This window comes from Felis catus, chromosome B3 (assembly GCF_018350175.1).
Source record: "Felis catus isolate Fca126 chromosome B3, F.catus_Fca126_mat1.0, whole genome shotgun sequence".
Classification (NCBI taxonomy): Eukaryota; Metazoa; Chordata; class Mammalia; order Carnivora; family Felidae; genus Felis; species Felis catus.
In genome coordinates this window covers 12,063,432-12,075,580 of record NC_058373.1, presented here as the reverse complement: position 1 = coordinate 12,075,580, position 12,149 = coordinate 12,063,432, and the positions used below count along the sequence as shown (strand labels likewise).

Here is a 12,149-nt window from a genome sequence, read left to right as displayed (position 1 = left end):
TGCTTCCAAGATGAACTCTGCTTCCAGATAGATCTGCCTACAGTTCCCCCAAGGTGTTTCAAGCCTGCAGACCCTCGTTCAGGCTGTATGCTCCTCCAGAAAGCCCTCCTCTGGGCCACCTTCCCTGGCACCTTTCCCCACCCTCAGTGTTGATCACTCCGTCTTCTGTGTCCCCCGTAACTCAAACCTTCCTCTAGCATTACATTTGCCGTGTGCCCTGTGGTCCTTCATTTCTTGCTCATTAGGAACACGAGCTCCAGGTTTTACCCCTGGCCAGATCCCCAGCATCTAAGCAACATTCAGGAAATCCCATCCAACTAAGGATCAGAAGGAGAATTTCTGCCTCATCAATAATGTGGCCCTTGGCCTTAAGATGGCCCCCCAACTGACCTCAGAATGCAGCCAGTCTTGGTGCACGGAGCCCTGTGGACAAGAATCCATGGGGCAGCTCAGATTGCTGGACTAAAGGAAGGTGTTCCAAAAAGCTTGCAGTAGGGGAGCCTGCCCTTGAGGGGAAAAGGATATGTGCAAGCCCCTTCCCTAGCCCTACCAAGCCCAGTATGCTCCCAGAAAACTCCTCTTGTCCCCATGCATTCTCTCTGGTTACCTAGGAGCACTGCTTGGTATTTATGAGCATAGGGAATGTTGCTTTCACGGGTCTTTTTCTTTCTATTCCATTAGCCAGAAACATTTCATGGTTTCTGCTTGCTATTCTCCTCAAATGCAGACATGTGAGTGAGTCCTTACCCTGAAGACCTGTCTTCATTCCCAGAGGGTCACCTCCCATGAGCGTAATCTACAGGATGGACTGTTCAAGATCCCCAGCCTGACCTCTGGAAAAATCACCAGGATGTGGCCCCCAAATCCCAGAGACTCCAGCTCAGAAGACAACTTAGCTTCCAGATGAAAAAGAAGTAAGAGATGAGGGGAAAGAATCCACTCTACTCAACGAATTCCAAAACACCAAGTGATATCTTACCAGAGGCATCATGCAACACTTGAAAGTGATATTCTCAAATGAGTGATATTCTCACAAGAGTCACCACCCCACCCCACCATCAGCCTTTGCTCAAAGCTGGAACCCCCAAGCCCACAGCAAATTTGGAGTCAGGTGGTCAGACTGAGTAGCAGGGAGGCTGAGACAGGAGCAGAAACAGTGAATCAGTCGATCAACAGCTACTAAAGCTCCATTACATGCCAGGCCCTGCAGGCTGAGTGTGCACGGGACAGAAGAGTCCCTGCTCAAAGATGACTTACTCTACTGAGAGATGGCGGGCGTAGACAAGACTGGCAAGTGTCTTAAAGGGGAGAGGAGTCAAGGCACCAGGGTGGCTCAGTTGGTTAAGCACCCCGACTCTTGCTTGCTGGCTCAGGTCATGATCTCACAGTTCACGAGTTCAAGCCCCGCATCAGGCTCTGCGATGTCAGGGACTCTCTCTCCCTCTCTCTCTCTGCCCCTCCCCATCTCTCACTCTCTCTCAAAATAAATAAATAAACTTTTAAAAATATGTTTGAAAAAAAATGGGGAGGTGGGGGAAAGGAGTCTGGATTTCATTCTAGGAACAGCAGCGGTCATCAGGGGCCCTCAAGCTAGAAAGTGACACTCTGGTACATGCTTTGAATGGGCCATCGGGCAGTTAGGGAAAGAATGGATTCTTGGAGGACAGCAATAGAAGCAAGGAGATCAGTTAAAGTTATTGTAGATCCAGCAACTAAGGAAGTTAGTCTGGGGGTGGCTCTGGAGATGGGCAGCTCAGGAACGGATTTCAGATGTACCTTTGGGGAACACCAGTGAATGCAGTGTGGGAGGGGAGAGAAGACAGAGCATCAGGAGCCATGTGAAGAATCATCCAATCGCTCGGTTGTGCACCTGAAACGAACGTAATATTGTATGTCCACTATACTTCAATAATAATTTTTTTATTTTTTTTTAATTTTTTTTTTCAACGTTTATTTATTTTTGGGACAGAGAGAGACAGAGCATGAACGGGGGAGGGGCAGAGAGAGAGGGAGACACAGAATCGGAAACAGGCTCCAGGCTCCGAGCCATCAGCCCAGAGCCCGACGCGGGGCTCGAACTCCCGGACCGCGAGATCGTGACCTGGCTGAAGTCGGACGCTTAACCGACTGCGCCACCCAGGCGCCCCAATAATAATTTTTTTAAACAGCGTCAAGGATGCCTCCTCACTTGAGCAGCAGGGGGACGTGGTGCCATTTATAAGATGGACAGGATGAGTGCAGGGAGGAGTCATTTTGGGGGAGGGGACAATCGGCACCTTCTGTTGGACGTTTCATGTTTGAGACACAGGCATAGCGAGGTCAGGGAAGCAGGTGGGACGCACACGTCTGCAGTTCGTGTGCTTCAAGCTGTGGTGCAGGCAAGGCCACCAGGAAGTCTACAAGGGGGAAGGGTTTAAGGAAATTATGTAGTAAGTCCTGATTCCTTAAGCTCAGAGCCTGACATAAGATCCAAACCGCTGGGTGATCACTCAGTGTAAGAGTCTGGTCCCCACCGTGGGGGACGGGGGCAGAAGAAGAGATGATGTGGCTGTTGAAACTGATGATAAATAACCATTGATTATTTAAAAAATAAACTAAATGTATGCACACACACGGTCTGGGGCTAAAATCCAACTTAGCAAGTGACAAGGCGACGATGACAAAGGAGCCGCAGGGTAAAACTGGCTGAGATTCAGCCATGAGAAGGAATAGTGCTGATGCCCGCTACCTCCTGAGTGAACAGAACAAGCCAGCTCTGGAAAACCAGACATCACATAAGCCCATTTACATGACATAAACAAAATGCCTCCGATGGATAAATCCATGGAGGCAGAAGGCGGATTCGAAGACATGGGGGAGGGGGAGTGCAGGGGTAGAGAGGGGGGGCATGATGAAAGGGTCCAGGGTGTGTTCTGAAGGGGATGAAAAGATTCTAGATGATTAATTGGAGAATTAATGGTGCTGACGGTTGCACAACTTTGGGAATATACTGAAACTCACTGAGAGGTGCCTGGGTAGCTCAGTCAGTTGAGCGTCCAACTTCGGCTCAGGTCATGATCTCATGGCTTGGGGATTTGAGCACCGCATCGGGCTCTGTGCTGATGGCTCAGAGCCTGGAGCCTGCTTCTGATTCTGTCTCTCTCTCTCTCTCTCTCTCTCTGCCCCTCCCCAACTTGCACTGTCTCTCAAAAATAAATAAACATTTAAAAAATTTGTTGAATTCATTAAATTGAATACTTCAAGGGGGAAACAGTATGGTATGTGAATTACATCTCATTAAAGCAGTCCTGTATTTTTTAAGTACGTTGATGCCCTTGTTCTTGTTGGGGGGTGGGGGGGGGGGGAGTACAGATCGTGATTAATTCTAAGTGATGATAGATGAAACGCCGACAATTCACTCAATTACTGAGGTAAGAGCCACTCCTCTGTCACGGGAGAGCGGAGACCAATCAAGAAACGTTGCTCTCGAAACCTACTTTCCGAACTCATGCCGTTCCTAGACCCATCTGGGGGCCGGAAGGAATGTCATGGTTGGTTCGTTGGGAGATGGGATAAAATGAAATCCACGTTTTATAATAAGTGTCACTTCTGTCAGTTCGGGCAGTTGCAATATGTGCAAAACCAGCACTCTCGCCGTGGGCTGTGAAAGGGACGGCCATGCTTGGCGGGGCTGTGAGGCAAAGCCAGAGGGAGGCAGGCTGCCCCAGTGGAGACGGTGCTGGAAGGCCACGCGGGGAGCGCGGCGTGGGGACCTGCTGGGGGTGGGAGGAGGAGACGCACACCTTGCACCGAGAAAGCAGACTTGCAATTAAAGACTGAATTCTACTCACGCTTTCTGTTGTTATCTTAACACTTGGTTTTCCCCTCATCCAGTGGTTCTCAAACGTGAGCGGACATCAGAATTGTCTGGAGGGTTTGCGACAACCCAGCTTCTGGGGCCCCACCCGGGAAGTCTCTGCTTTAGTAGGTCTGAGGCCGGGCAGAGGATTGACATCTGGCCTAACGAGGGCCAGGTGATACTGATGCCAAAATGGAGTCAGCCAATCCGTGGACCACACCCAGCAGCCCAATGAAGGGAATCTGCCAAAGGCATCCCAGCGCTGGATGAGGAGACAGGCATTCGGTAAGACCACTCTCAAGATGTTCCAGGAGCAGAACGGGTTAAGAGAGAGGCATCGTGTTCCTAGAAGACCCGCCGGGACCCTCATCCAGTTTGGATTGGATTCTAGACTTCTGGCTTATTGATTGCCATCAGTCAAGGTACCCCTGTAACAAATTGCCTTCAATTATTGAAACAGTAATAGGCACAGCTGGGATAATGACACACAGGATGGTGCAAGTCTATATTCATTACGAGGTTGCCCACACGGCATGGCTCCCACTGGGTCTGACTCAAACTGATTTGTTCCCACAAACCCGATAGTTCTCCGTGCTTTGCCCATCTGCGAACTTGCTGTTTGAGGATGCTGAAATCCCTCAGGGGACTTCTTACAGGTCTCTGAACACAGCCTTTGAGGTTTCGCTGCACATATCTGTCCAGTGGTCGCACAGACCCACATCCTAAGTGTTTTTAAGCTGCCTAACAGCATGTATGCTAAGGGTTGACCATCTCTCGATGATACTATAACTCGTGATTAGAAACAAGTTACTCTCCATTACAGGATGCATTAGGGGCAAATCGGTGAATTTGAACTTAAGATGTCTTTGTTTCCGAAGTGCAAATTTTATTTTTTCCCAGCTTTATGGAGATGTAATTGACAAATAAAATTATATAAAGTGTACAACGTGATGAGTTGACATATGTATGTATTGTGAAATGATTACCACAATAAAATCAATTAACACATCCATCACTTCGAATAGTTTCCATCGTGTGTATGTATGTGTGTTCAGAACATTTAAGATCCACTCTCTAAGCAAATTTCAAGTATACAATACAAAATTGTAAACTATAGTCATCATGCGATACACTGGGATTTCTGCCCCAGTGAAAGGAACATTAGGAAAATACAATGTTCTCTTAAGGAAATTTTCCCTGTAATGAGATATGGCAGAGACTAGTCTCAGTAGGGCTGATGAAGATTAAGATAGTCTCCTTAGAAGGCATCATGAGACACAACATGCAAATCACCATGGAAACCAAGCCATGTTTTTATTGTATAATAGGTTTGCTAATTATCCTAAAAAGGTAAGAAAGCCCACTGCCTCAGGAGAGATCAGGGTGGGTATTAACGAGTAATATAGCAAGCCAAGGGAGGAATGGGGTGGCTAGGAGTGTCTATCTCTCCCTGACCTGCCACTCAGGGCTGATACGCAGGTCTGGAAGTACAGTGTCTCACTGACCCATTGGATTCAAGGGCATGAGGATCAGCCATGGACTAATGCCCAGCTTCCCCAGCCTCTGAATCTTGCCGCTGCCTCTCCGATGTCGCCAGTACCCAGGGAGCCTTCCAGACTATGGAGGAGAAGACCCGTGTGCAGCCCCAGAAGTCAGCCTGGCCCATACAGGGGAGAGGCCGCACCAGAACACAAAGATGGGGACGAAGGGGACAGACCCATCCTGGGCACCTGCCCCAGGAACTTTCACCCACACTAGCTCATTAAATGCTCTCTGAAAACCTGATCCAGTCAGGGGCACCTGGGTGACTCAGTCGGTTGAGCATCCCACTTGGGCTCAGGTCATGATCTCACAGCTGGTGGGTTCAAACCCCACATCAGGCCCTGTGCTGACAGCTCCGAGCCTAGAGCCTCCTTCAAATTCTGTGTCTCCCTCTCTCTCTTTGTCCCTTCCCCTCTCTTTTTCTCTCTCAAAATAAATTTAAAAATTAAAAAAAAAAACAACAACAACTCTGGTCCAGCCAAAACTTAGCACTTGCTGAACACCATTGATGTGCCCAACCTTGACCCATTTTCTTTCTAATTCTGAACATAAAGCCACATGAAGTCGGGGATATGACAATCCTCTCAGTAGACATAGGCTAGATTTAACATATATAGACTTACTGCATTTATTTCAGACCTTTTTATTTTCTAAACACAACATCTCTGATATATTAAGTAACTTTGAAACACTCACCTATAGTTGGGTAAATCCTTCCAGGTCTCCATGCTTTTACTAATCTAAATATCCATCCATAAAAAAAAACAAATAATATTGTGTTTTAAATTTTACACAATTGGTATCACATTTTATTTATATTCTGCCACTTAATGTTCTCATTCAACACTGAGTGTTCAAGAACTCTGGGTATTGACGGTGTAGAACAGTAAGTGAGTTCAGCAACATTGCTGAGTTTGTCCCATGAATATACGGAATATAAGGTTGTTGCAAGGAATGGAGTCAGTACGATGTATATTTTTTAAAATTTTTTTAACGTTTATTTATTTTTGAGAGAGAGACAGACAGAGAGTGTGTGTGTGAGTGGGGGAGGGGCAGAGAGAGAGAGAGAGAGAGAGACAGAATCCGAAGCAGGCTCCAGGCTCTGAGCTGTCAGCACGGAGCCCCATGTGGGGCTCAAACTCACAAACCGTGAGCTCATGACCTGAGCCAAAGACAGTTCTCAACCAACTGAGCCACCCAGGCGCCCCCTGTGCATTTAAAAAAAAAAATTAATGTTTATTTTTGAGAGAGAGAGACAGAGTGCAAGCAGGGGAGGGCAGAGAGAGAAGGAAACACAGAATCTGAAGCGGGCTCTGAGCTGTCAGCACAGAGCCCGACGTGGGGCTCGAACCCACGAACCGTGAGAGCATGACCTGAGCCCGAGTCAGGCGCTTAACCGACTGAGCCACCCAGGCGCCCAGTATGATGTATATTTCTGAGGCTTAAGACTTTGAGACCCAGGATGCGGTCGGCTCGTGGAAATGTTCCAGGTGGGCCTGAGAATATGCATTGTCTCTGTAGATGGAGTTGGCCTTAGTCTATTAGATGGACATGTAAGTGACATATGCTTAGGAACGTGTGTCTATTTAATCTGGTTTCTAAAGAATTGTGTTTACAATTTGAGAATAAATTATATTTAAAAAATAAAGTCACTTTAAAAAAATGAGTGAGAAAGAATTGTGTTTAACATTACGGTAATAGGGCTTCACCTGTATCAGTTATTTTGATTAGCACAACTCTGCCGACGTGTGTGACAGGAGTCTCACACGTGAAGAAACGTAGAGCTCAATGCCGGGAAGCGACAGACTCAGGGTTGGAAACTGTCAGCTTCCTGAGGCAAACGTCCTTCCAGGAGTCATGCCTGCAACTGAAGAAATGATCTGGCCACCTGGGCAAGGAGAGGCCGTTCGGCCTACACTGACAGGCAGGTGTGCGAGGCTCTGACCGGATAACTCTGGACCTCTAAACTGTTGTATGAAATCTAGCCAACACCAGTCTGGCCCCTCTGAATGACATTCTGATCCCCTGCCGTTGGCATCTGGTTGACATTTGTCAGTCAGCTGACATTGGACTGCTCCCCCTGGCTTTCCCCAGCGTGTGCTATCTCCCGTGGACCTCCCTACAAACACCAGCGCCTCTGGGCCTCACCCCCCACCCCACCCCCACCTGTCAGGGATCCCCCAACTGCAGCAGACCAGCAAGAGCAGGTCCATAAATTAACAACCAAAGCCCGATCCAAAATGTCTTCCTGTTGTGGCTGCCTTTTCTGTCTATTAGAACGGAAATTGAAAAGGCGGGTTCACCATGACATTAACATGGCTGGGGCGTCAAGGCCCCTCCCTGGCAAGGGCCCTTGTACTTAACTCTGCATCCATAATTTTCTTTTCTCAAAAAGGACTCCAAAAATTGTAAGAACTTCAGGCCACCCAAAACCTGGATCCACCCCTGGAGAAATAACTTCTCTTGGAGATCTCCTTGTGAAATAGCGAGGCATTCTTGGGGAGTTTATAGGTCATAATCTCAGGATTCCCGCTTAGATTGGGACTAAAGCCGAGGTCGCCCTGTGCCCGGCGTCCTTCCACTTGTACGTCAGGCTAGGTGCCTTCCCCAACCCCGTGGGACGCACTGGCCTCAGCCTTGTTCCACTGTGGCTGTCGAGCCAAGGGAAGGCCAGGGCTCCCAGCTCAACAATCCGCCTGGGCCCCGCCCTGCTCCAGCTGTGTCCGCTGGGCTCTTGGGGAAGGGCCAGCCCAAGCCAGATGATCTGACATGATGAAAAGGGAAATTCTCGGCATTCCTTCTGCAGAAGACATTTGCCAAATGCGATGCAGTGAGGAGAAGCAGGCTGGGGTTTTCTCGGGCAGCCAAATGCATCTTCAACCCCAGCAGAGTTAGTTCAATGTAGCAAAAACTGGGTCGCATCTATTTCAGTTGAGTTTCACAGGGAACTAGTGTCTTCTGTGGACAGAGCAGGGGGCCAGAGAAGAGGAGGCCAAGGGAGGATGCGGGACCAAGCATCGAGGTACTCTCTCAATGCACACGGACTTCAAGTTTTGGAAACATGTCTTCATGTTCCCAGAAATGACCCAATGGAACAATCAGATTATATTATTTTCTCCAGCCATCAATGCACAGTGATGGTTCCAGAAGGAAAGGGCCAAAATCCTGTTTTTAACTCTGTCTTGACTCTCACACTAACCAATTGCCTAAAATTTCTCACAAAGGTACTTTTTCCCAAACGCTAATATTCCTTTCTCACCAAGAACAAAGGAGATTTGGTGGGGAGAACGTCAGTCTGTCAGTTTGAACCTCCCAAGCCAGCTTTAGAGGGTCAGCTTCCACCAGGACATCGGAGGGGTGTCCAGAAAGTTGACCAGAACCCTCTTTCCCCCACAGCTAGTGGGTAACCTGTGACGCTAGAATCACCTCCTAACTATCTACCCCTCTTAGAAGCCTGTGCACTGTAGTTATTAGAAGCATTAGATTATCTGGTCATGTTGGCAAAGCCAAACATTCCTTCAAGTCTCAGCTGATCACCTCCTCCATGAAGCCCTATCTGACTGCCTCCCACCTTGAAGCTGAATCAAGCATCATCCCCCCACCACGACCCTTTGTATAATAGCACTTATGATCTCATCCACCTATCTACATCAGTTGTCTCCCTCACCAGCCTGGAGGCATCACATTACTTAGGTTCTCGGTTTCTCTCCCACCCTCTAGAGCTCACTGTCACTTCCTGCCCAGTTAGTCATTATGATTATGAGCCTGTGCTTCACAAATAAAGAAGCTGAGACATGGGAAGATGGTGTCTGCCCAGAGTCTCAGTGCTGGTTAAGTGTCCACACCTACACGCACACCCAGATCTTTTGAGTCTGAGTCTGGTGTCCCTTTCACCTTTCAGTGGCCACAGGGAACAAGGCTTTAAGGAAATGAAGATATTGGGAGGGTGAAAGTCTAGAACATGGCTTCCTTGCCCTCAAACAGAAGATTAGATGATAAATTGTGGGCAGAGGTGCCCAAAATATAATGCAGTCACAAGTTAAAAGGCCTACAGAGGCCAGGCGGGGCCCGGGCATGGTTAAAGCAGGTCAGGCAGGGACTGTGAACCACCTGAGAAGGTGTGGTCACCTAAAGGGCCCCTCCTTTATTCAGAGCTGACAGATTGCTACCACATAGGAACACAGGCCCAGAATTACAAATTTCATTTTTATAGTTGGAAATCTCCACTTCAATAAAAAGTCTCCGATATTTTCAATGTTGGCAGCTAATAAACATTAAAACAACAACAACAACAACAGCTGAGGGCCAAATACATTTGCGAGCTGAACTTGGCCTACGGTTCACAGTGCGCAACCTCCGATGCACGCCCACTCCAGGGACATCGGATCAACCAGGGCAAATTGATCTAACTCTGCTCCAGCGCCCCCTGCCAATTCACATGGCGTCATTTCGCCATGCGGAGAACGGGGTGAAACCTAAGGTTTCCTAGTGTTCTGCCTGCATTGCTTTGAGGGCTACCTCTCGGAGAACCAGAGTTTCTGAGGAGTCAAACACACAAAGGGTGGCCTTCGGCAACCAGGCTTCCTACTTCAGCAGGACTCCCTCCCCTTCCGTAATTCCTGTGTCCTCACCGCTGATCAACCCATGGGCCACACAGATCAGTCGGCCTCCCAGAAAGAGACTAGTTTTCAGTTTGTCTGATTTGGCATTTCTTTTTCTTCCGTCAGAATTTCTACTCCTTTCTTAGCGGATCCCTTTCTGCTTGTTCTTCAAGGGCCCCACGGAACCTCACGCAGCATTTGCACATTAGTAAACGCTCCATACATGTGAAATGGAAGGACGAAATGGCCTCCCCAACCTTCAACACACTCTTTCCTCCTTGCCTCTTTGCAGGCATCTTAGCCAGCCGCAAGGTCAGGTTTCCACAGAATGGAGAGATCTCTGCTAGCCCCACTGTCACCGAGTGCCTGCCACACACCGGGTCCCCTCCTCCTAGCATCTTCACAGCAATCTTCTAAGACAGGTCCCAACCTGTCCTATACTACCGATGAGAAGAACAAGGCCCCGAGAAGGGGAAAACCACTCAAATAGTCAACCTAGCAACTGAACCCAAGCTAAAGCAATTCCAGAGTCGACCCCCAATGATACCAGCTGTCCAACCTTCCTGAGTGCTGCTAGGATCCCCATGTTACAGACGGCAAAAGAGGTGAGACAGCTTACAAAGCTCCCTGAGCATCACACCCAACCTGTAAAACAGCGGCGTTCACGATTACATCACAGACTCAGACCCAAGAAGCAGTTCTAGATCCACGTCTAAATTTGAACGCAGGCTTAGTTGAAATGAAAAAAAAAAAAATTACTGTAATAAACAGAAGGAAACAAGTTTAAGGCTGGCTTTGCTCTAATCCCTACGAATCACGCCTTGAGTTAAAAAGCTACCAAAACGTTCGTGCACATGAGCTTAACACGTTGGATCTTTCCCTTTATTGGTGAGTCTGATTTCTTCTCTCTTTACAAGTATGATCTTGCCTCACGGCCTCTCGCTACTCAATGTGTGGTCCATGGACCAGCAGTAGATAGCAGGGTTTCCCAGGAATGTGGGGTCTCAGGCCCCACACAGACTCAATGCGTCAGAATCTGACCATTAACAAAATTGTCAGGTGATTTGTGTGCACAGGCGATTTTGAGAGCTGGACCGCATGACCTCCAAGAGATCTCAAATATCAGCCACCGTGTGATCAATTCGCTTCGTTGTATCTGAAGACGATATTGACCAGTGAACGCTGGTTTTTAAGTACAATATAATCAACCCAGAAACACAGCTCCCAAGCAAGAACGGCCCAGGGGACCACAATGAAATGTCTCAGAAACCTCAGTTTGCAGACGAGGGAGCCTACTTTTGGGGGCCCCCGAACACACCTGAGCCCTCAGTTCCCCTACACTCAGCCATTAGCGTCGTCTGCCACGGCGACCCTGCCTCTTCACCCAACACGCCCACCGAACCTTCTGCAAGTGCTCTGGGTCTGTTTCTCACAGAGCTGTAGGGTAGCGTGTCTTTCAAACTCCTTGCTGAACAACTGGAGGAAAACTGTCTTCAGCCACATGGAAAAACGCACCCAAAAATGAAGTAATAGGGGAATAGCCATGAAGCTTAGGGGCTGTCCATAAAGCAAGCCTAGAATGGGTTTGAGAATGTCCTTATAAAGCCATACGGTGATTCCTTGGTGGCCGAGCTGTGGGTGGTATGGGGCTGAGACCAGAACCGTGGAATCCCGGGTTATAGGAAGGTCGGAACTACTCTGGCCACCAGCCAAATCTACAATTAGTCCTTGGGGGAGATGCGCGGGAAGGGACCCTGGGCTGGAAGAAGGACCCAAGCCCTGGAAAACCAGAACCCTTCCCCAGAAGGCAGTGCTTGGCTTTTCCTAGGGCCTGCTGGAATTTCATTATCCCGTTCACACTGTACAGATGGGAATTTAATAATTAATTAGGGAATAGCTCACCCCAGAGCCTGGGCAGGGGATTATACAAATCAACTAAGATGTGGCAAGGGGCTGAATATTTCATAGTGTGGTTAATTTACAAATACTGCCCACTGAGAAGGCTTAGGCAGGAAACCTATCAATATAATTATTATTATTCCTGCAAAACTGCTTGAGTTTCCATTAGAACCCCTTGCTTTCATTTGCTTTCACCAAACAATTCTTCCAAGAAATGTCATATTTACTTAAATGGGGGGAAGGGAGAGAAATAGCTGAAATGCAAAAGA

The 12,149-nt window shown here is 48.2% G+C and overlaps 1 long non-coding RNA gene and 1 other non-coding gene across 5 annotated transcripts in view; both read right to left on the bottom strand.

Annotated features, from left to right (window-relative positions):
- Positions 1-12,149, bottom strand: part of LOC111560784 — a 148,346-nt gene that overhangs the window by 97,998 nt on the left and 38,199 nt on the right. The window lies entirely within an intron of this gene.
- Positions 6,711-6,795, bottom strand: TRNAP-CGG. Its single transcript has one exon. It is a non-coding gene; the product is annotated as a tRNA-Pro (tRNA).